This window comes from Corvus brachyrhynchos, unplaced genomic scaffold (genome assembly GCF_000691975.1).
Source record: "Corvus brachyrhynchos isolate BGI_N302 unplaced genomic scaffold, ASM69197v1 scaffold140, whole genome shotgun sequence".
NCBI lineage: Eukaryota > Metazoa > Chordata > Aves > Passeriformes > Corvidae > Corvus > Corvus brachyrhynchos.
The window spans coordinates 37062-37516 of NW_008235809.1; the positions used below are offsets into that span (position 1 = coordinate 37062).

General features: G+C 38.5%; 1 protein-coding gene across 1 annotated transcript in view; it reads left to right on the forward strand.

The window, feature by feature from the left end:
* LOC103611675 (A disintegrin and metalloproteinase with thrombospondin motifs 12) overlaps positions 1-455 on the forward strand; it is a 72240-nt gene that overhangs the window by 12603 nt on the left and 59182 nt on the right.

The following is a 455-nucleotide window of genomic DNA, read 5'->3' on the forward strand; positions in this document are numbered from 1 at the left end:
TTTTTAAAGATTTTTGAGGTTCTTAGGACATTGGAAGCTCTCATGTATGAGACTGTTACCAGCAGGTGCCACATCAACACATGTCACAGATACTGACACCTCTGTTCCCAGTGAGGCATACCTGTGTGAAATTCAGCTGGATCATCTTTTAAAGTAGTCATCTTGTTCTTTATTCCTTACCGTCCACAGAGCTTATTTCAACATAAAAGAAAAAAAAGCCCCATACTTAATGTGTAAGTTTTGCAGAAGTTGTATAAATATTGCTTTATTGATACTGCACTGATTAAATAAATGTCCTCAAAAAGCAGGTGAGAACAGTTTCTAGCAATCTGATCCTGAGGACTCACCTGTCATGTTTTGTTCTAGTCATCAGCTTGAGGCGCATGAGTTGTCAGGTACAGAACATGAAAGGCAGAATTCCCTAGTACATATCTGAGTTCATGAAGACTCTACAT